The following is a 25,289-nucleotide window of genomic DNA, read 5'->3' on the forward strand; positions in this document are numbered from 1 at the left end:
TTGTTATAACAATCTGAATTCTAAAGGGTTAAGTGGTCAGTACATTTTTATTCAGTTATCTTCATTCATGTGTATCGCATGTCCATACCAGCACAGTCTTCTTTTGTGTACACAACATCTACAGTTTCTTGTGCACTACATATACCCAGTTTTTTTCTCTCAGCCCATTTATACTATGTCATTCATGTGATCTTACACTGCACATCCAGAGCATGACCATGTCATTTCTTTCCTTCCGGTCATCTCAAGTCCTCTGCATTCAATGTCCATGTCTCACTACCATAGAGCATCTCAGTTCCAACACAATGTGTGTGTGTGTGTGTGTGTTGTGTAAGTGTGTGTGTGTGTGTGTGTGTGTGTGTAAGTGTGTGTGTGTAAGTGTGTGTGTGTGTGTGTATATGTGAGTGTGTGTGTATATATGTATGAATATATACATATATTTATGCATATATATATATATATATATACATATATATATACATATATATGTATATATAAATATAAATATATTTTTCATTTAACGTCCGTTTTCCATACATGTCTGTATCCCTGTATATATATATATATATATGTGCATGTATGTATATATATATATGTGTGTATGTATATACATATATATAACTATATACATATGCATGTGTGTATGTATATATGTTGGTCAGTTTCTTTATTTATCTGTTGATAGATAGACAGACAAATGTATGTGTTAGCCTGTAATTAACATCAAGTGGAAACCATCAAGCCTCAATTGATGTCAAATAGACTTTGAAGATTATTGCGCATGTAAGTGTGAGTGTGTGGGCATGTGTGCATACGTTTGTGTGTATGACATAATGTAACCATACACATGAACACTCTCATATATATCTTTGGGAACAGTTTTATTGTCAGTTTTGTACATACACATACAAAACATTTGGCTTATTTTATACATGTTAATTGGTGTCAATATTTAGTGAAGAAGCTTTCAGCCTTTGAGTACAACATCTGTAGTGTTGTAATAGTATTAAATACACCTTGCCCATTCTAATACATTCATTGATGAGAGAAAGAATTTGATGCCATAAACACTTCTGTAACCATATTTTTCATGAAATGGATTGGGTGTGTGGTAAAGATGCTATGGAGGACATGCATGACTGCTTACCTATATAAGGGTTTTGGGGAGCAACTGCAAAGAATATAAAGATGGTAATAATGGGGTTCCTGAACGAATTCTCAAGGTAATAGAAGATGGGCACAAGCAGGGATGCAGACAGTAGATCAGATGGGATGGTTTCAGAAGAGTGTGAGGGGAGAATAACAGATGATTAGAGATGGGAGTAGAGGTGAATGTAGCAAGTGATGAGGAAGATGTGGTTGAGGGGAAACACCAGTATGAAGAGTGGGTGAGAGAGATAGAAGTGGCTCAAGAAAGAGTATTAGAAAGTAGGGGAATGATGTGCAAGGTGTAGGGGTGATGAGGAGGGAGATGTAGGGTACATGAGTGTGGCTATAGTGAGTGGGGCATGATGGTGGTTATAAGAGAGTGCAGGGAAAAAAGAGAGCAGATGTGAGATATTAGAATGGAGTATGACAGAGAAAAAGAGAGCCATGGCTGAAAGCACAGAAAGGAGGTGATTGATGTAAATAGTGTGGGAAGGGATGGTAATAAGAATGAGAGATGGAAGTGGTTCCAGTGGGGAGAGGAAGGCTGTAACTGACAGTTCCAAGGATGGGGATATGTAATATGTGTTGATCTGCTCTTGAGTGATTACAGTAGCCAAGTAGTGCCATAGACAGAAGAGTGATGAAGGGATGGATAACAGGAGAATGAAATGTTGAGAATGCTTGATGGGGTAGAATGTGTTTAATGGTAGGATCTATTACATACATGAATATACAAAATGCTCTTGGGCTCTCATTTGGGCTGTAATGAATGGGTCCTCTCCAGCATAGTGAATTGCCAATCATATCAATCTTTTGTCACTTCCTCCATTAGGTGCAAAATCATGCAGTCAGCCTTCACTTCTTCATTCTATGTCTCTCTGGGTCTCCCTCATCTGCAAATTCATTTTGAGCAATTGGCACTTCTTTATGCAGCTGTCTTTATATATACACATCACATGACCAAACCAGTGCAGTCTTCATTCTTTCTCACTATATTTGATTTCTCTTATTGCCTAATTTTCCTCACAATTTCTTTGCACTTTGTCATGCATGCACATTGATATTGTACATCCAGCGGAGCATACTAGCTTCATTCCTTTCTACTTTCCACATGTTCTCTGCACTCATAGTCCCATGTCTCACTACCATGTAGCATTGCTGTTTGCACACAAATATCATTCAATTTACCTTTCACTCTCAGGGACCCTTTTTCAATCCACAGAAGTAATAACTCTCAGAAATTTTCCCCATCCTATTTTTATTCTAGCAGCTATATTGTCAGAATATCTGCCCCCACTGCTAAGTGGGTCACCTTGGGAACAGAAACTATCTACTACCTCTTGGGATCCTCCAGAACATTCAAGAAAATATATTAGCTATAAATATGTATATATCAATGTCAACACATATATATATAAGGATATGATATATGTGTGTGTGCATGTGTGTGTGTGTGTGTGTGTGTGTGTGTGTGTGTGTTTGTGTGTGTGTGTGTGACATTATACCTTACATAAAAGTATTAGCAATATGATACTATGTTACACCATGCACCTACATCATTTATTGAATAAATAAAAATACGACTTTGTCTCAGTAGTAGACTTATAGGTCATTGTCTTCATGAGTAAGTTATTCCCACTCCACCTACCACCACCACCCCCAACCCTCTCAGACATAATCAAACCATTGTTATCATACAAATCTAGAAGAAGTTACAACATTGTGGAAAAGGTACATGTACGTGTGTGTGTGTGTGTGTGTGCATGTGTGTGTGCGTGTGTGCATGTGTGTGTGTGCACGAAATGTGTGTGTGTGTGTGTGTGTGTGTGTTTTAGTGATACCTTAAATGTACGTGCTAGGAATTAAGTTCAGCAGAAATATATTTACAAAACTTTAATTTCAATTTGCCTTGTTTTGTTTCTCTTTGAAAATTTATATGCAATTTTAGATTACATGTTATGTAACAGTTTCATGCAGATGGCAAATACATTTCATAGAGACTCAAATACAGAGAGAGAGATACATATATATATATATATAGAGAGAGAGAGAGCTAGAGAGAGAGAAGGGAAGGGAGGGCACAGAGAGATTCATAAGAAAATATAGTTGTAACATTATCATTTAGTGACACTTAAATGCCTGAAATAATTATGCTGGGGCCCCAAAAGAAGATGATACTGTTATTGTTTTAGAACTAAAGAAAAGCTACAAATAGGGATTGCAAAAAACGAAAAAGAAAGAGAGAAAAAAAAAGAAAGTTTAATTAAAGCAATAAGATAGGTAAATGATTATTAGAAGGTTTCCAAGTTAATTGGGGGGGAAATTTCAATTTTCTACTGATAAATGTCAGACTGTTAGTCAGAAGAAACTTAACAGGGATAAAAGGATTAACAGACAATTTCTAGTGGGACAGACAAATGAAAATAGATGTGAGACATAAAACGAAGGATTGATCTTGTTCAAGAAAAGTAATGGTGGTGGTTGTGATGATGATGGTGGTGATGTTTATGATGCTGATGTTGTGTTGGAGATTGTGGTGATGGTGGTGTTGTTGGCAATGGAAGTGTTTGAGGTGGTGATGGTAATGGTAGTGTATTATTTAATCTCTTATGTAAGTCTTGTTATTTTCATTTGAAACAAATTGGTGAGTGCATGAATTATTATACAAAGTACCTTGGATCGCAGGACAGCCTGCTGTGCTTACCTTGGATCGCAGGGTGACCTGCTGTGCTTGAGGAGACCTATTGAGTCAAGTACATCAACATCAAACTAAAAATCAAATGGGAATTGTAGTTGTGATACCCGTGCCAGTGGCACATAAAAAGCACCATTCAAACATGGCCGATCCCAGCGCTGCCTTGACTGGCTTTCATGCCGGTGGCACGTAAAAAGCACCAAGGGATCATGGCCATTGCCAGCTTCCCCTGGCACCTGTGCCAGTGGCACGTAAAAAGCACCCACTACACTCATGGAGTGGTTGGCGTTAGAAAACAGCATCCAGCTGTAGAAACACTGCCAGATCAGACTGGAGCCTGGTGCAGCCTCCTGGCTTCCTAGACCCTGGTCGAACCGTCCAAATCATGCTAGCATGGAAAACGGACGTTAGACGATGATGATGATGAGGATGATGATGATTCATTTATTTTTGTTGACATTTTGTATTGGTGAAATCAATTAGACCTGTGTTTCTCAAAGTGACAAATACCAACTCCTCTGTTGCACAGCCATATCCAAATGAATGAGTGAAAGTTTCACAGCCTCCTCACCCTTTTTCTTAACAATAAGAAATGACAGATTTTTTTATCCATATAATTCTTTATTTTCCATTGTCATGTTGAGGAAATTTTAAATGTTTAGAAAATCTTTTAATCCTATTAAACACAACCATTTGTCTGCCCTCCTTTTCAATCCTCACAGACCCACCACCACCACCACCACCACTGCCAATGACAAACATTGTACCAAATATATATACATAATTATTAAAATAATGACTAGAATTTATATTACTATTTTAATACTATAGTTACAAATGTTTCATTATAACATGGGAGATACATTTTATAAATAAATATATTAGTAATAATATAAATATGATAAAAACATAATACATGCATACATTCAAATCTTTTCTCATGTGTAAGTCTTCAGACTATCTGAAGATTTACACAGCTTGGATTATCATCTCTTATATATTGGGTCATCCCATAAATAATGCAGGGGTTTTTGTAATTGCATGAACTAAAAGTCAGAGGGCAAAGGAATAAACTACTAGCATCAACTTGCTATAAAAGCAGGTAGTAATTTTATCCTGATCTTATTCTTAGTGCAACTTTTGAAGAGTGCAGTTCAATTTTAATAGTTATTTTTGCAATGTTATTATGGAAGTGGCAAAGGAGCATATTTGGCATATTTTGCTTTGTGAGTTCAATAAAGTCAACAACGCAACAGAAAGTGTGAGGAATATTAATGCAGTATATGGGGATTGGACAATAAGTGTAAACCAGTGTCAATGGTGATTCCAGAAAATCCAAGCCACACACTACAGCTTAGAAAGCAAGCCGCATCCTGGAAGATTTGTAGAGTTCAACGAGGACATTCTGCAAACTCTGGTGGAATGAAATCCCATTATAACTGTTGAGGAACTAGCAGAGAAGCTTGAATTTGGTCATTCAACCTTTCATCGACACCTGTGTACCATCGGAAAAGTCAGCAAATTGAGTTCCTCACAAATTTTTCAAGTCTAATTGCTTGCAGAGAGTGAATGTGTGCTCTTCTTTGCTGTCATGTGTCATGAATGAACCTTTTTTGGACCGAAAAGTGACTGGTGACGAGAAATGGGTCCTCCATAAAAATGTCAAGCACTGAAGACAGTGGGTAGGAAAAGGAGAAACACTGGCACCCCAGTCTAAAGAAGGTCTTCACCCACATAAGGTGTTGTTATCTGTTTGGTGGGATATGAAAGATTTAGTCCAATTTGAACTTTTAAACCCAAGCCAAACAATAACAAAGAAGATTTACTGTGAGCAACTCAAGCAGCGCTAGAAGAAAAATGACCATCTTTGATTTTAAGACAAAAGGTGCTCTTCCACAGGCTCGGACATATACAGCAAGGCTGACATTACAAAGGCTGGAGCAGTTTGAATGGGAAACGATGCTCCACCCACCATATTCGCCGGATATTGTCTCATCTGGTTATCATATATTCCGCAGGAAAAAATATGAATTCTTTAGATGAGATCAGAACAATAGTGGAGGAGTATTTTTCATCATGGACAAGTGAATTTTGGAAGAGGGGCCTTACAAGACTACCAGATAGATGGAAGAGCATTGTAGAAATGAAGGAGAGTATATTTTAGATCAAAAAAAGGACTTTATCTTAATTTTGAAAAATAAAAGAAGTATAACAAAATACATTACTTATGGGATGATCCAATACATACATACACATACATACATATATATTAAGGAAAAAGGAGGCAGTCATATACAGTATCTGTACACCACTTCAAAAACTACATACACACATATATATATATGTATATGTGTGTAGTATTTTTCATCTGTAGAATTCATGGTAGATAGAGCTATCACTAACAACATGTACCTATTGAGTTAAAAATTCCTTTAGATAGATAAAGCTAAAAGACTGCAATGACATAAACAAAATATAGTCATCATAATGCCTTGTGGTTACCTGAGGAGTTGTATTCTAAAAACAAAAAAAAGACAAAGAAAAGTCAGGTAAAAGCCCTTATCTTTTGAATTTTGAGAGGAGACCACATCTTCCTGGGGCCCAAAAGCAATCATCTTCAGATTTTTCTTGGAGACCATGGCATGTTTCAGTATAATATTTATATATACTACGTTACATCAGTGAAGGTTTGTGATGTAGTTGAGGCCAGGAACATATGGTCATGTGTTCACTTCACAGGCAGGGTAGCATGTTGTGTCCTTGAACAAAGAACTTCATCTTAATGTTGTTCTGGTTGTCTCAGCTGAAATTTAGTGACATCCAGCTGCCTCCCTTTTCTCCTGTTGTCAGATTCTTGATGTCCCACTGAGTTGAGGATGTGTCAAGAGGCTGTCTATATCTGCTCACAAATATTTAGGCACTTCAGACAAATCAAAATTGGTTCATTTTTGAATTGCCTGAAAAAGCAGCTGCATGACATGGAATTCTAGAGTAACAGCCCATGGGACTACTCTAAATAAACCATATTTGTGTGTGTGTGTGTGTGTGTGTGTGTGCGTGCGCGTGCGCATGTGACATAATCAGAAAGAAAGAGAAAAGTATCATTCTGAGTACAGAATTGGTACTGTATTGATTCCAATTTGCCTTGTTTTGTTTCTCTTTGAAAATTTATATGCAATTTTTAGATTACATGTTATGTAACAGTTTCATGCAGATGGCAAATACATTTCATAGAGACTCAAATACAGAGAGAGTGATGCATATATATATAGAGAGAGAGTGGGGGCAGAGAGATTCATATAAAAATATGGTTGTAACATTATCATTTAGTGACACTTAAACGCCTGAAATAATTATGCTGTGGCCTCGAAAGGAGATGAAACTGTAATTGTTTTAGAACCAAAGAAAAGCTACAAATAGGGATTGCAAAAAACGAAAAAGAGAGAAAAAAAAAAGAAAGTTTAATTAAAGCAATAAGATAGGTAAAAGATAAAAGATAAAGATATACATAGTTGAGTGTGTGTGTGTGTGTGTGTGTGTGTGTGCATGCGCGTGTGTGTGTGTGTGTGCACGCACGCGTGTGTGTGTGTACACATACATATCAATAGTCCTGGCAAGTTATAAAAGTTGGGTATTTCCAGAGAAGTACTCATCCCAAGTTCTGGGCTATGAACACTGAAATTTCAGACTAATGTCGAAATTCTTCAGGTGTAAAAAATCCTGGTTTCATGATAGCAAAACTATTGTGTGGGTTTGGTGAAGAGTAAAATATAATCCAAATAATAAAACAAATACTTTAACAGACCTTTAATGATCAGTTACAGTTGTCTCTATACCAACTCTGCTTGCAACACCAGTTTATGCAATATTTGAAGTGACAATTTATACAAAATTTGTAATTTTAGACATTAAGTGGCACTTCATCAGATTAGCATCAAAGATGCACTTTCACATATAGTACATCTTCCAGGAAACAAAAAGTAAATAAAAGTTTGATTAGTAGATGATAATTAGTATAGAAATCATGTGGGAAATATGAAGAGGAAGAAGACTATAAAGATCTTATATGTATGTATGTATGTATGTATGTATGTATGTATGTATGCATGTATGTACGTATGTTTGCATGTATGTATGTATGTATGTGTATATACACTTACATACATATATAATCATAGTGTATATGCATTGTTATCATTCAATGTCTATCTTCCATACTGGCATTGGCTAGATAGTACATTCTAGTAGGGTATATTTACAGATATTCAACAATGCATATGCACACATATATATATATATATATATATATATATATATATATATATATAAATTCAACTTCTATTGAAAGTCAACAAAGTTTGCTTTGGAAGCATTGAGATGTATTGAAAGATACAGATAAGGATATAATTTTGTTCTCAAACGCAGGATAATGCTAATAATATAGCATGAACAGGATAAACTATCCATATTTTGCAGAAAAATCTGTCAGCAGCCAGCCATGAGACTCAAATTCACATCCCTGTGATTACACATCAAGTGCTTTACCGTTTGTAATGACAAGGACATGAGTCTGAGTCTCGTGGCTGGCCGCCAACAGATTTTTCTGTAAAATATGGATAGTTTAACCTGTTCATGCTATATTATTAGCATTATCCTGCGTTTGAGAATAAGATTATTTACTTCTGTGTGTATGTGTGTATGTGTGTGTGTGTGTGTATACATCACTCTTTATGTTCCCGTCTAATTTGTATGATGCTAGTTACAAAGATGATTGTTCCAGTTGATGCAATCAACATAACAGCTTGCTTGTGAAATTAATTTACAAGTGGCTGACCACTCCACCGATATGCAAACCCTTAACCATTTAGCATTTAAACTAGCCATGTCTTATTTCTTTATTGCCCACAAGGAGCTAAACACAGAGGGGACAAACAAGGACAGACATAGGTATTAAGTCGATTAGATTGACCCCAGTGCGTAACTGATACTTAATTTATCGACCCCGAAAGGATGAAAGGCAAAGTGGACCTCGGCATAATTTGAACTCAAAACGTAACGGCAGACGAAATACCGCTAAGCATTTTGCCCAGCATGCTTACGTTTCTGCCAGCTCGCTGCCTTCAAAGTCTGGGGAGTTAGGTGGTCATATTTGGGCTAAGTTATTAAATCATTTAAACAAGCCATATCTGGTTCAAATTTCTACATGTTTTATATTCAAACTGGCCATATCTAGCCTCTCACACCTAACCTACACTGACATTCTAAAAATAACCAATCACATAATTGAAACCTCAAAACTATAAGGGAATGTATGATTAATTAAAAAAAAATATAAATTGCTTTTGACATAGTAATCTGAATGCTAAAGAGTTACCATATTTTTCAGGGAGATTCGTTGTGACACTGAATGTGACAAAGCTGGCCCTTTGAAATACAGATACAATTCATTTTTGCCAGCTGACTGGACTGGAGTAATGTGAAATAAAGTATTTTGCTCAAGGATGCAATGTGCTACCAAGGATCAAACTCACAACCTTATGATTGTCAGCCAAATACCTTAATCACTAAGTCATGCACTTTCACATCTATCTGTCTATCTATCTCTCTGTCTGTCTGTTTATCTATCTATCTGTCTGTCTATCTATCTATCTCTCTGTCTGTCTGTTTATCTATCTATCTGTCTGTCTATCTATCTCTCTGTCTGTCTGTTTATCTATCTATCTATCTATCTGTCTGCCTGTCTGTTTATCTATCTCTCTGTTTGTCTGTTTATCTATCTATCTATCTATCTGTCTGCCTGTCTGTTTATCTATCTATCTGTCTGTTTATCTATCTATCTATCTATCAGTCTGTCTGTTTGTCTGTCTATCTGTCTGTATATCTATCTATCTATCTATCTATCTGTCTGTCTGTGTGTCTGTCTATTTGTCTGTCTGTTTATCTACCTATCAATCTTTATACAAATATACATACACACATATACCTGTGTGTGTATGAGAGAGAGAGAGAGAGTGTGTGTGTGTGTGTGTGTGTGTGTATTTAGTGTGTAATATTTTTTGTTTTAACTTCGATACACTGAAATTGGGATGAAATTATTGGTTTACATTATAAATTTGTCATAAAATTTTTCTATTTTCCTTTTCTTTTCCATCTCTTTTTTTTTTTTTTTTTTGTATTGGCATTTGATGTACCGACGTATAAAATAGCTTAGTGGAGACGAATTCCCCTTGTGAAAAATGTCTGGCTAATTTTAAATCAAATTGGATTATGAGAGAAATACAGGGAAGTATTCAAGGGAGATAATTAGACATTATTAAATCATTTTCATATAGACTACGAGATTTTTTTTAAAAAAACATTTTAAAACTTATCTTTTATTTCTTCAAATAAATTTTAGTGTCTCCATTGTTATATTTAACATTTCCTGGATGGTCAGAACGAATTACAAAAAATTATTCGTTAGCAGAAACAAATTGATAGTTTCATATACATGTATGTGGCAGCAAAGCTAGTGCCCAAGATTCCCCCCCCCCCAGTGAAAGCTAAAATGTGAAATGTAATATTGAATGAAAGTTTCGTGACATAATCATTGGTACCAGGTCTGTACAAGAGAGAAGTAGAATGATTAATTAATTCCTGCTTTAACTACATTTTTTGGTGATTCATAGAAATGGAAAACTAATCAAAAGGCTAAGAATAACTGCTCAGAAATTAAAAGCTCTGTTCATTAATAAAAGGTATTTGTATCCCAGAGATTGTTGACCTTGTTGGCTTTGCCTTCTTCTCTACATCCTTACATTCTGTATAGTGTTATATACAGATTCCTGGATGAGGATTACCATTTCATAGGCACTCAGAATAAAAGACTCAAACTGTGAAATCTGCGTGTGTGTGTGGGGGGGAGTATTTATTTGTGTATGCATACACACACACACACACACACACACTATGTAGGTGGGTAAAATCCTAGGTGTCCTTCCGAAGTATATCTGCTTATCCCAGAATTACAATCCAGAATGAAGTTAATGCAATTGTTATATGAGTTACATGTTAGGAAGGGCGTCCAGCTGTAGAAACTCTACCAGATCAGATTGGAGTCTGGTGCAACCATCTGGTGTGCCAGACCTCAGTCAAATCGTCCAACCCATGCTAGCATGAAAAGCGGACGTTAAACGATGATGATGATGATTTATTCACCATTATACATTTGATAATAACAATCACAAAGTTTTACATGTGGGATAAACATGTAATAAATTTTCTATTAGAAATTCTTTAGATGGAGAATCAAAAAATACAATATATATGTGGGGAATAAACTGTCGTCTAAATTACACAAAAATGAAAATAATATAGATAACTCATTTTAACAGATATATTTACCAAAATTACAAAAAAATATCTTGTAATACTAAAGAGTAAATTTATTCAATAAAATTGCCATTGGCTTCAACCACACCCTCCAGACAACTTCAGAATCTCCTGCAATTTTTCTGGATGTCTGATGGTCTCCTTGTTTAAGTTGGTGAATACTGCCATAATCCTTGCCTTCAATTCATCTTTGGTTTTAAAGGAGTTTTGTTGGTCTCTTGCTCAGCTGCACCCTACACATAATAATCAAGGGGGTTGCAGTCTGGGGAGTTAGGTGGTCAGATGTTAGGCGTGATGTGGTCACAGAAATTGTCTGACAGCCATGACTGGATTCTCCTGCTTGTGTGGTGTGATGCAGAGTTCTTTTGCCAGACACGGGGCTTCCAGCAGCCCCATCTTGATCCAGGGCAGCACTACCTCCTCCAGACACTTGATGTTGGCCTCCATGTTGAGTCTGGGACCATGTGGGAAAATGAATGGAGGCATAACATGACCATCACTAGTGATCACTCCAAACATAATGATGTTGACTGGATGTTTGATTTTTACCACTCTTAGTACATGTCCTCAGATTGACACCCAATGTTTGCATTGGAGCTTCTGATGTGAATGCCAAGCAGTACAGCATATCGTTTCCAAATTTCTGGCAGAGTGAATTGCATCATGGTGCTGCTTTTCTCACAGATAGTGTCCAATTGGCCCTACTATACTGTGTAGCTGACAAAATTAAGAACAAACAATGTGCATGTGTGAAATTAATATAAAATGGCAACAATTTACCCATTGCACCCTGTATATCATCATCATCATTTAATGTCCGTTGTCCATGCTGGTATGGGTTGGACAGTTTGACCAGGCTGGCATGCTGGAAGGCTGCACCAAACTCCAGTCTGATTTGGCATGGTTTTCTATGGCTGGATGCCCTTCCTAATGCCAACCACTGAGAGAGTGTAATGAGTTCTTTTACGTGCCCCCGGCACTCATATCAATGTCCTGGTCATGTACTGATTGTGATTCTGGGACTACAATCCATCCTGCTGCAGTGTGTTTTGTCTGCATTATATTTAGTTTTGCTTGCTGATAGTGTAAGGCTTGGAATTTTTAAGAATTGAAGTGCATATTATTGTCCTCAACCTTCTATGGTAATGTTGAGTGTTCAGTGCAACCACACACATGCGCACACACACACACATGTGCACACACATACACATGCACACACACATACATATATACATACATGCATGCATACTTCAGTTTACATTGTTTCAAGGAATGTCTTTTTTTTGATTTTATATTGTTAGTTTTTTTTCTTAAGAAATTAATGTAAAATATAAACCTCAGCTTTATTAATCTAATTATCTAACCTAACATTGATCTCAGCGAACATATTTAAAGGCATAAAAAATTTTTAAACCACCTAAAAGCCAATGCTAAAGTGGAAAACCAAATAAAATACATGCGAAAATATGTACAAATAATCTCTTTAAAAAGATAAAAATCTAATAAACTTTTTTCAAATGGTCACAGTCTAATGGCTGAAACAAATAAAAGATAAATGATAGTTACAATCAAGAGATGCAGCATGGAATTTTGTCAGTGAACAGGTCGCAGTCTCAAAGCGATGAAAATATTTTGACAAATTAAATATAAATGTTGAAGTGAATCTAACGGTTTTTTCTGTGTTTCTTAAATGGCTTATAAACACCTTCGATGCTGCAATTGTTTTCGTTCCAGCACACGATCTCAGATCAGGTCACTTGCTATGCAAGTACATCTCCAGATAGTTACAATGTTTACATTAATTTACATGGCTTTTGGGACTAAAAGTTCCAGCATTCCACCATGAGGTAGCATTGTAATTTGTACAAGGAAATTTAAATGAGTGTTTATTGTGTAAAAGGTTTTCACTTTTTTTTTCCATTCGTCATACTACCAAGAAAGTTCTTACAACTAAATCTAATCCTGGTGGGCCAAAGTCCATGGTATTTCTTTGGAGGATAAGTTGATGATGATCAAAAGCTATGAAAATTATATAAAGGTGGTAGTATTAGTACATGCTTATGGCTTAACTTGAACAATGGTATCTAGGATCTATTCCTGACAAGGAAAGATTTGAATTAATAGCCAAGATACTGCTCCAAGACTGAAAATCACCAAGAAAAGAAGCAAAAATCACCAAAGAAATGGAACAACTTTTTACCCTTTGGCTTGACTCATAAACGTATCTCCATATGGTAGGTGGTAGTTCAAGAGAAAGCACTTTCATTATACCTTAAGATATAGCCTGACCATGTGACAAGATTTCAAGGCCAGTTCAAGATTGTGAAAACTGTCTCACTGCTTGAATTTCAAAACAATGTTATGGTTCAAGGTGAATGTTCATTAGTGTTAGTAAATGCTGATATGCAACCACTCGCAAATGAAGAGTTGATAGAACTTCATGAACAGCATCAGCAAGAAGAGATGCAGTGAACAGAACCAGTATCAAGACACATCACTGTCAACAAAATACATCAAGGTTTTTCCATATATGGATAAATCACTATCTCTTTTCAAGCAGATGGATCCTAATGCTATGTACTTTGCTAGAATTATGAGGGCTGTTCAAGACACTTATGCTCCTTAAAGGGTTAACTTGGATGACAAAAAGAATAAAACCATTCAAGGTACTCCTGACAAGTTCTTATTGAACATTAAAAGTTGAACAGTCTGAACTGGAAATGTCTGAGAATCAAACAATTCCTTTGATTTTAATGTCAACTCTGTAATCCACATTTCTCCTCCAGCCTCTACTTTGGGACAATCAAGTGCACCAACATCCTCAAACAGATAAATACATGGGTGGGCTGAAAAGTTCATAGGCTGACTATGAAAGAGTAATGTTAGAGCTGCGAAATCTTACAAGTATTTATTTAAAACTCTTCCTATTAATAACTGCATTATTTCTTTCTTGGTAAACTGACATCTGACTGTTCAAAGAAGACTTTGTAGCGGTAGCTGATACCCTCACTGTTTGAGAGACACAGCAGGAATGATCTCGTTTGAGATTACAGCCATCCTTGGCTGGGTTGTTCTTGTTGTGTCCACTGATCTGATTGGCTGACATGTGGCGCGGTTTGTCTCAACTTTATTTTGCGCCACTGTCCAAAGCCAACTAATCACGGCCTTAGGATAAGGTCACATAACGCAGTCTTTTGGATGTTCTTCTGGAGCCTCTAGAATGCTTTAAAATACCTCAGAATTTACCATTCCAGGTCTTTGGTCTTCGGCCATTGACCACACCACCACAGAGCAGCCAGTTTGAGTGATGACCACACAAGCCATGTTCCTGCTACAGCCAGCGACAACGCCAACATACACCAGCAATGTAGGATGTCTCCACCACTGTCGCCATTCTCTATCATCGCCATCACCACCATCGACCTCAATGATATGTACACAGCAACTCGCTCAAGTTTAGCTTACACACTGTTCGTGTAGACACACCAAGGTTAACAGCACAACTCTACCGGCGAGATCTTCTGTACCGATGTAACCTGGCAAATGGATCGAAGCCCAACTTCTACACGCGTAGTAACTGCTCTCCTCTTTGCCCCAACTTCATTGACACAGAACGAACTGCTATTGTGTACCTTACAAACTGGTATTTATCTCTATCTTGTGTCTGGACATTTCTATTTATTCTTGATGTTCACTCTTATAACACACACGAACACACATACACAAACACTTGTGCATGCACACATACACAACACAGGCTAGCACTCACAACGATCTAACCTTAACACCTTGTAAATAAAATCTTATTTTCTCTCAAACAGTGGAACGGCTTGTCGTCATTCATTTATATTCTATTGGCACTGTTGTATGAGTTGTACTATGGCTTATCTTATTTCGTTAGGGATGCGACCGTGTAGCTTGCAAAGGAGACCTATGTCACCAACCTCCTCACATACGGTCATATTCCTACAACTTCAAAAGTAACTAGTAGAGGACTTCTCTTGAAAAATGGACAAAATTTGGCATTGTGGTGTTGTTAAGTACATGCAGAAAAAAGGTTTAGTCTCCAAGGACATTCATGCTGACATAGTTGCTACATTAGAGGATGACACTCCAGATTTATCAACAGTGCAAAATTGGGCAGCTGGACATCATACAACTGCCGCCACCAAGGAAAACATTTGTCGTGTTCACCACAAATTGATGGATGTCAGGCAATTGACTATAAATCAAATAGCCAATGTTATTAGCATATGCCATGAGTTGAGAATATTAGGCACAATGAACTTGGCTTGATGATGTTTCTATTCAGTGAGTGCCATGACTTCTATCACATGGTTGATCATATCACAGGAAAATCTTTCATTGCTTGAGGCAGATCCGACAGGTTTCCTTGAATGTTTCCTAACCCAAGAAGAGTGTTGTGTTCATCACATTGAGCCAGAGTAAGAGACAATCTATGCAGTGGAAACACCCCTCCTCACCTGCCCAAAGAAGGCCATGGTCATGTCATCTGCAGTACAGATGATGGCTTCATTTCATTGGGATGCAAAAAGCATTGTGTTTACTGGCTATCTTCAAAAGGAGCACACCATCAATGCAGAGAACTATGCCAACATTATTTTATATTTTTGGTTCTGTTTTAAAATGTTTCTTAGTATTATCTTTTATTATTTTTTATTTTTGTTTAGTTTACAGCATAGAATTTTATAGCAACTGGAAACCTTGTTTTGAATTAATTTCAATGAATTTTTAATGTATGTTTGAAGCTAAAGCTTGTCTCAGTAGCTCTCAAAGCATGAAACATAAAATATGTGTCATATATATGATCTGGAATTACCAATTGGCACATGACTCACATGCACACATACAAACTCTCTCTCTCATATGTTGGTATGCATAAAGGCTAAAGAGGAATGAAACAAGCATTGCTCTCTGTTGGATGTATAATGTTTTATTCATGGTCGATGTGGTACAAAGAAGCTAAGCATAATCTTGCTGTAATAAGGATAAGAATAAGATTCAGACACAGTGTGTATCAGAGCTGCCAAGTACATTGGTACTGGTCATGAAATACACACGGATGATGACATATGGGTAAAGAGGTGTCATGTGATAAATATGAAAGGAAAACAAGTGGAAGGAAGACCAAAGAAGACATGGACAGAAATAGAGAAAGCTAATCAGGATGTTGAATCTCTTAGAGGAGATGAAAAAGAATACAACAAATAAAGAAATGCCATGTAAAAGAGAACTGGTCCAACCCATGCAAGTATGGGATGAAAACAGATGTAAAAACACCAATGCTAATACACACACACACACACACACATATATATTTATGTACACACCCACACATATATATTTATGTACACACCCATATACACATGTGTATGGACGCATATATTCTATACACACCACTTACATTTTGTAATATGACTTTTACAAAATGTAAGTGGTTACACTTAACATTTTCTAATAGTCAACCAAATGTAGAAGACCTGACTTAGATCGAATCACAAATATGTACCTCATCATGATGTATATGTATGTATATATATATATCGAAATCGAAATCTTTCAACATCAATGGAAATTGTAGCTGAGATACCAGTGCCAGTGGCACGTAAGAGAACCGTTTGAACGTGGCCATTGCCAGCACCGCCCCAACTGGCCTCCGTGCCGGTGGCATGAAAAAGCACCATCCGATTGTGGCCATTGCCAGCCTCGTCTGGCCCCCGTGCAGGTGGCACATAAAAAGCACCCACTACACTCTCGGAGTGGTTGGCGTTAGGAAGGGCATCCAGCTGTAGAAACACTGCCAGATCAGAGTGGGCCTGGCGCAGCCTCCTGGTTTCCCAGACCCCAGTTGAACCGTCCAACCCATGCTAGCATGGAAAACGGACGTTAAACGATGATGATGATAGTTAATCCAAACAAGAGAGCACAAAAAAACACAACAACGCGAGGACGTGGAACAAATATAGTATTATTGGACGCTCAGGAAAGAAGGAGGGTTTAACGTTTCGAGCAGAGCTCTTCATCAGAAACATAGGAGAAGGAAAGATCTAGAGAAGGGAAGACAGAGGAAAAAAAATCGCCAACGGTACACACACGGTCACGAGTACCCCTTATTCATTGGACAATGAACTTTGCTTGCAAAGACCTATTGTGGAAAGTGAAATAAAAATCAAATCGCTAACATGGCCGATGACAGTACCGCCTAATTGGCAATCATGTACAGTGGAATGTAAAAGGACATCTGAGTGTGATTGTTGCCAGGGTCACGGATTGACTCCTGTGCCGATGACTGTGAAAAGCACCATTCAAGCGTGGTCATTGCCAGTGCCGCCAGACTGGCTCCCATACAGTTAGCAGATAAAAACACCCTTTGAACATGGTCATTGCCAGTACTGCCTGACTGGCCCTTGTGCCAGTGGCACGTAAAAGCACCCACTACACTCTCAGAGTGGTTGGCGTTAGGAAGGGCATCCAGCTGTAGAAACTTTGCCAGATCAGATTGAGCCTGGTGCAGCCTCTGGCTCACCAGTCCTCAGTTAAACTGTCCAACCCATGCCAGCATGGAAAGCAGACATAAGACAATAATGATGATGATGATATATATAATTAAAAGAAGACAGAAAACGGAGAAATATCGATGAACAACAATTAACTTACATCAACTAGTATTTATTAATTCAATACAAATAGACTGCATCCCATCTAACAGCTGTTTCTGCTTTCAGTGTCGTATGGTATTGCCATTGATATGCTAAAATATTTATCATATTGGTATTACCAAATATGATAAATATTTTAGCATATTTCTCCATTTTCCGTCTTCTTTAAATTTTGATACTTAATAAACTCATGTTTATCCTTGTCTTTGTAAAGGTGCATGGCTCAGTGGTTAGAGTGTTGAGCTTACGATTGTGAGGTTGTGAGTTCTGCCTCAATAAATTTCATTTGATCCATGCAAGCATGGAAAAGTGGATATTGAATGATGATGATGATGATGATGATATCTTTAAGCCAGGACTCTTTTCAGGGCCTCCATATCTGGTTGGGAAAGATTAAAATAGTATCCACAAACTGGATGGATACCTGGTCTGAATGCTTGTTGCAATGCAGACTTTGCTAAAGGATTCCAAAGGTGCCAGGTAGAGGTGTTAAATCTCCTATTGTGACATCCCACCCAACATTTATACAGTTCTGCTAACAAAAAAAAGGATGAAAGGTAAAGTTAACATTGGTGAGGTTTGAACTTAGAGCATAGAGGGTCAGAACATATACAATGTTGTATTTTATCCAGAAGTCTAATGATTCAGCTAATTCACTACCCGAAATGTTGAAGAACTGAACCCCTATATTTTACACAACTGCAGTGGAGACATAGAAGGATTATTTCTGTTAAGGATGTTGGAAAACAATATTGAGGTTTGTGAAAGTTTTTCTATGAAGGCACATGGCCTACTAATTAGAGTATTCCACTTGCAAATGTAAGATTGTGGTTTCAATTCCCAGTGTGGTGCTGTGTTTACTATGCAAAGTACTTCTTTTCATGCAGCTCCTGTCCACTCATCTGTAAATGAGTTCCAGCAGTAGCTGGGAAGTTAACCCTGCAATGAGCTGGCATCCTGTCCAGGAAGGAGTGAGATAATCTCAATCACTTATACACCATTGAAACCAGGTTAAACTCTGGCTTAATGAGTCCTAGGACTTGTGACAATGTTTTCTAAATGCATCTTCATTTATTCTTGTTTAATACTGAAGTGGAATATCACAATAAGAGCTCAATGCTCTGTTTCCTACTATAAACATTCAATGTCAAGCAAATATTACAGATAAACATAAACTTACAGTTGCTGTATGTAAAATTATTTACTATAAATCCTTGAGTATAATCCGCATTTTTTCCCCAAAATTTAATGGTCAAAATCCCTAGTGTGTATATGAGGTTAAAAATAAAAAATATTTTCTACGCAATGTCCGAGTCTCTATTTGCTGTCCTGCAATGTTTATTCAGACGGATTTTGTGATGTCAGGTGCGAAAATACCTTAAGCTAAGCCTGAAAGCAATGAAGTCATAAAAGAATCATCCATAACTTACAATAAGCAACATTTACTCTTATTTCTTTATTTTCTGCAAACAAAATGCACAAAAAAGCTACATGTTTGCATTATGTTATATATACAATAATAATAAAGGACGTTACCGTAATCAGGTTTAAAAACCAAGGACGTTTTATAGACCTCCTTGACTCAAGTTAGAGAAGGAGTGCGTATTATACATAAGGTTTAGGTTTTCAGAAGTACAGTCCCCTAAAAATCTCTTGCGTATTATACTCAAGGGCAGTCTATACTCGAAGATTTATGGTATATCCTTTATTACTTAACAAATCTTCTAAATTTCTTTATTTTGACAAATGTTGAAAGCTTTTGCCTACCCCCATATAATCATCTTCCTCTCTCTCTCTCTCTTTTTCTCTGGCAACCTCTTTGAATCATAAGCTCAATTCATCAACAGGCCTTCAAATTGTGTTGCCTGCTCATTTCTCACAAACTTGTAAAGTTTGTATCTATTTGTGGAAAAGAAGGAATCTTACAACAATTCAACCAATTAAAAAAGAATATTTTTCTTTTTTAGTTCTTCCACTGCAGCCTTATGTTAACCATTTTTGTGGTGAATAGAACTTGCCAAGTAACTGAGAACTCTGGCAATAAACCATGCTTGAGAAAACTTGTCAAGCCAAGTGAGATCGTAGTTGTAGCTGATGCAGGTGTTTTATAACTGGCACCCATGATGGTGACACATAAAATGCACCCACTACACTCTTGGCATGGTTGGCATTAGGAAGGGCATCCAGCTGTAGAAATCTTGCCAAATCAGCTTACCAGTTTTCAGTTAAACCATCCAACCCATACTAGCATAGAAAATGGATGTTAAATGATGATGATGATAACGATGTGTAGGAGCCCCAAATAACTATGTAAAATAAATAAATAAGTGTGTGTGTGTGTGATGGAATAATGGTCTAGACAGGCAAAAGACTGGTATTTGGTGAGAATATGACATTTATATATTCATAGAATTTGAATGAAGAAAAGAATGCTTAAGGAGTGGGTAATGGATAAAGAAACCCCTCTTTGGTCATGAATGACCATGCGATTGCACCTAGAAAGTTTCCCTTCAAGACACAAGTTCAGGCAAGGTTGTTTATGGAAAACCAGCAGTCCCTCATGCGTACCAGCCACCCCTTTCCGCACCGCCAATGTTATCTGAGGGAAAAGCAAAGGTCAATGCAACTTGGCACCAGTGACATCACAATTCATTTCTACAGATGAGTGAACTGGAACAATAGGAAATAAAGTCTTGCTCAAGGACACAACACACAGCCCATTCTGCAAATTAAGCTCACTACCTCATGATCATGATCCCAATGTTCTAATTTCTGAGTCATGTGCCTTTACTTAAGGAGTGTAAATCAGAAGAGATCAATAAAAAGATCAATTCAGCAATGGTTGTGGTATACATTGCTATACTCCTGCAATAGTTACAAGATAAGTCTTTATTATTGATATTATATAGTAGGTTAAGGCAGATCTTCATAGGTAAACTCCCAAACTAAAAGAACAGGCAATCTTCACACATTCTTCCTTCTCCGTCAGCTTTAGATTTTACCTACAATCTAATATCTATAATACAGACTTATAACTATTGCAAGACTATAGCAGCATGTATCACAGCCATAATGAACATTCTTCAGCTAAAATATTTTCAATCTCTTGTGATTTAAACTTCTGTAACATTCAGTTCTACCTACATGTGTCAATGTTTAAATATACAAATGTCATAATCAGACCAGATACCAGTCGTTTGCCTGTCTGTACCTTTATTCTGTTATACATGTACCAACTCAACTGAAACACTGTCCACAGCCAATTTTCAAGAGGCAGCTATAACATACCCACATTTTAAGTTGCAGTTCAAATTAGAGCTTAGGCAGCATGAGCACTAAATGTATGCATTTTTTATCCTGTATCATCAGATATAATATTACCAGCAATTTGCATGTGTGCATATGTGTATAGATAGATAGACAGATAAAATTTATGTCAGAGTGAAAGGCAGACTGTATGATGCCTGTGTGTGATCAGCTATGCTACACAGCAGTGAAACATGGGCAGTGAGTGCTGAGGACATGTGTAAGCTTGAAAGAAATGAATCTAGCATGCTTCACTGGATGTGCAATGTCAGTGTGCATGTACGACATAGTGTAAGCATTTTGAGAAACAAATTAAGAAAAGAGACATCAGGTTTGGTGTGCAAGAGAGACGACTCCACAGGTATGGTCATACAATGTGTATGGACAAGGACAGCTGTGGTGAAGAAGTGCTGATCTCTGTGAGAGAATCTCTGGAAGAGGGACAAGGTGGTGAAGTATTATCTTTAAACGTTGGGCCTCACATAGGCAATGACTAGTGATTGAGACCTTTGGTGATATGCTGTGCTTAAGAAGACCTGTTATGCCAAGTGAAATTGCAGTCGTGGCTGATGCTGGTGTTGCATAATTAGCATCTGTCCTGGTGGCACATAAAAAGCACCTTTCAAGCATTGGGCCTCTTGGAGGCAATGACAAATAACTGAGATCTTTGGCAATATGCCATGCTTGAGAAGAAGATCCAGCAAGCCAAGTGAAATCATAGTCATGGCAGATACTGGTGTCACACAACTGGCATCCATGCCAGTGGCATATAAAAGCACCGATTACATTCTTGGAGTGATTGGCATTAGGAAGGGCATCCAGCCATAGAAACTATGCTAAATCAGACTGAAACCTGGTGCAGCTCCTCAACCTACCAGTTTTCAGTCAAACCATCCAACCCATGCCAATGTGGAAAACGGATGTTAAATGATGATGATGATATATGCATATGTGCAGGAGTGACTCTGTGGTAAGAAGGATAAAAAAGGCGGTGAGCTGGTAGAAACGTTAGCATGCAGGGCGAAATGCTTAGCGGTATTTCGTTTGCCGCTACGTCCTGAGTTCAAATTCCGCCGAGGTCGAGTTTGCGTTTCATCCTTTTGGGGTCGATTAAATAAGTACCAGTTATGCACAGGGGTTGATATAATTGACTTAATCCATTTGTCCGCTTGTTTGTCCCCTCTGTGTGTAGCCCCTTGTGGGCAGTGAAGAAATAAGAAGCTTGCTTTCCAACCACATGGTTCTAGGTTCAGTCCCACTGTGTGGCACCTTGGGCAAGTGTTTTCTACTATAGCCTCAGGCCAACCAAAGCCTTCTGAGTGGATTTAGTAGACAGAAATTGAAAGAAGCCCATCATATATGTGTGTGTGTGTGTATTTGTGTGTCAGTTTTTGTCACCCCACCATCGCTTGACAACCGATGTTGGTGTATTTACATCCCCATAATTTAGCGATTCAGCAAAAGAGAACAATAAAATAAGTACTAGGCTTACAAAGAATAAGTCCTGGAGTAGATTTCTTCGACTAAAGATGGTGCTCTAGCATGAACGCAATTAAATGACTGAAACAAGTAAAAAAATCTTTTCTACTCTAGACACAAGGCCCAAAATTTTGCGGGAGAGGGGCCAGTTGATTAAATTGACCCCAGTATGCAACTGGAACTTAATTTATTGACCCTGAAAGGATGAAAGGCAAAGTCAACCTCAGTGGAATTTGATCTCAGAACATAAAGACATATGAAAAACCATTAATCATTTCACCTGGCGTACTAACGATTCTGCCAACTTGCCACCTTGAAGCAAGTAAAAGAATGTGTGTGTGTGTGTGTGTGTGTGTATTTTTATGCTTGTGTAAATGTGGAAGTGAGTGCCATGACCATCATTATTTAATATTTATCTTCCATGCTGGCATGAGTTGGAAGATTTGATAGGATCTCATGAACCAGAGGACTGCATTGCACTCCAATGTCCCTCTGGCATGGTTTCTATGGCTGTTTGCCCTTCCTAATGCCAACCACTCTACAGAGTGCATGGGTGTGTTTTTTGTTGCATAGAATCACCTGTGCCAGTGACATGTAAAAGCAGCCATGCCAGTGATATATACAAGGTACCTACTACACTCTATGGAGTGCTTGGCATCAGGAAGGGCATCCAGCCATAGAAACCATGCCAAATGAGACTGGAACCTGATACAACTCTCCAGCTTACCAGTTCCAGTCAAACTGTGTGACCCATGTCAGCATGGAAAACAGATGCTAAATGATGATGATGATGATGACAACGATGACAATGATGATGATATTAGTGGGGTCACCAAGTAACTCATAAGTGAAGAACTCAACTGAGAGGGGACGGAAAACTGAGGGAGGTGGCTTTATGCCAAATGTTGAGAGGTCAAAGTAGTTATGGGCAAACTGTGACCTGCAAGACTTTCTCAATGGCACACCAACAAAAGTATACCTTGAATTTTTCTTTATTTTTGGTAATGCAGCCTGCTGGATGATGCGGCTTTGTTGTGACATTCCACTTCAGTATTAAACAGAAATAATCCTTTCTACTAAAGGCACAAGACCTGAAATTTGGGGTGGAGTAAAGCGATTGAATTGACCCCAGTGAAAGGATGAAAGGCAAAGTTGACCTCAGCGGAATTTGAATTCAGAATGCCACTAAGCATATTGCCTGGCATGCAAAAGATTCTACCGAGCCCTAGGGCTCATGAAGCTAAAGCTTAACTTGGTTTCCATGATGTATAAATGATTGAGACTACCACACCCCTTCCTGGACAGGATGACAGTCCATCACAGGATTAACTTTCCCAGCTAGCACTGGAACTCATTTATGGATGACGGTGGACAGGAACAACATGAAAGGAAGTGCTTTGCTCATGCAAACAAAGTACCGCTTCTCCACAAAAGGTTATTCCTGTTCCTCTATCACACTCCTTCTATCATTCTTTAACCCAGGTATGTGTCTTGCTGTAGAGGAGATACATGGATATCACAGCTGGAAAGAGAGGGAAAAATGATGGTGGATATGATGTGTCAAGGTATGCTTTCAAGGTACAAGAAGATGAATGTAAGAGAGAATACAGACAGAGGATCAGAAAATGTGGGCGGAGAGATAAGTTCACAAGCATGTAAAAGGAGAGTGTCAGATGATTAGAGATGAGTTTAGAGGTGAATATACCGAATGGTGAACATGGGAAGAGGAGTGGTTGATGGTGAATATCAGTTTGGGAGGAGGAGGGCAAAGGAAATAGAATTGGGTCAGCAAGGAAGAGGATGTTGTAATAAGTGATAGCACAAAAAAAATTGTGTGTGTGTGTGTATGTGTGTATGTATGTATGTATGTATGTATGTATGTATGTATGTATTATTTTTATGTTCAGTTTTAATATAAACAATTTTACATTAATCTAATGGGTCATTCTATATTTTGTGGAGTACAAATTTATTATTCTTATGCAAGAATGTTTGTTGCTGACAATGACTTGGAAATTTCAGCCCTCATGCATCTGTGTTCATGTGGATACTTCTGTTTACCAGAATAAACCACTAAGCAGTCTAACAAACAGAAATTGATAAACTAAGTAGTTAACAAAAATAAACGGTAGGGTCAATATGATTGACTGAAACTTTCCAAGATGGTGAAGCCACAGCCAAGTTATAAACTAGAAACTGAAACTAGTGAAATAGGAAAAGAATGAGACTATGTCAACAATAATAATTGTTTTGGTACCTTGCTCTGTTAATGGTTACAGCACAATTTCTTGGCTGGCCAGCCCATGCGTGGGCAGCATAAGGAAGAGATCCTGAGTAATGTCAACTATGTAAAAATACACAAAACCAAACAAACTTGGTCATAAATAAAAGTTTAACCCATTTCTGTGTCACTATAGAAAGAGCTTTTGTTCTGCAGCTATTGGTTACAGCCACCTACGTATACACAGTCATGTACATAGACATACTGATGGATACAAACACATATAAAAAGAAATACACATACTTATATATACACACACATGTATGACATAGATGTGCATGCATGTGTGTGTATATATGTAGATGTTGGTATATATGTAGATAGATAG

Source organism: Octopus sinensis, linkage group LG20, assembly GCF_006345805.1.
Source record: "Octopus sinensis linkage group LG20, ASM634580v1, whole genome shotgun sequence".
NCBI lineage: Eukaryota > Metazoa > Mollusca > Cephalopoda > Octopoda > Octopodidae > Octopus > Octopus sinensis.